General features: G+C 50.1%; 1 protein-coding gene across 1 annotated transcript in view; it reads right to left on the bottom strand.

Annotated features, from left to right (window-relative positions):
• Positions 1-527, bottom strand: part of Msh2 (mutS homolog 2) — a 55,391-nt gene that overhangs the window by 43,007 nt on the left and 11,857 nt on the right. The window lies entirely within an intron of this gene.

Below are 527 nucleotides of genomic sequence, written 5' to 3'. Positions count from 1 at the left end.
GATGCTCAGCAGTAAGAGCCCGTGCTGCTCTTCCAGAGGACCCAGGCTCGGTTCCCAGCACCCACATTAGATGGTTTACATCCACTGTAACTCCATGTCTATCCTCCAAGGGCAGCACAACACCCCCACACAGACAAAAATTAAAAATAAATCCTTAAATATAAGACTATCAGGTTATGCTAAAAAAATTTCCTGGCCATTTTCTTGAGTTTCCCCACAAACTTTATTGTACATAAATAAAGAGCATCACCGATGTGCCGTTTAGATGGGTGTGACACAGCGTGGGCCAACAAGACGGCTCAGCAGCAGAAGCAGTCACTGCCAAACCCGGCAGGCCCACCTGCACGCTGTATGTGTGCACGAGAATATGCACGAGCCCGCGTGCTGCAGGATGTGTGGTCACACCATGAACCCCGAGACTGTGGTGTGGCTCAGCCTTAACGCACACCTTTAATCCAAGAGCTTTCTGCTTGAATACTGCAACCAGGGTGGAATAAAATCAACCATAGGGGCCGGGCGGTGGTGGC

The sequence above is a fragment of the Microtus ochrogaster genome, chromosome 16, assembly GCF_000317375.1.
Source record: "Microtus ochrogaster isolate Prairie Vole_2 chromosome 16, MicOch1.0, whole genome shotgun sequence".
In the NCBI taxonomy this organism is placed as follows: Eukaryota; Metazoa; Chordata; class Mammalia; order Rodentia; family Cricetidae; genus Microtus; species Microtus ochrogaster.
The sequence above is the reverse complement of the archived record's forward strand: the minus strand, read 5'-3'. Positions and strand labels throughout refer to the sequence as shown.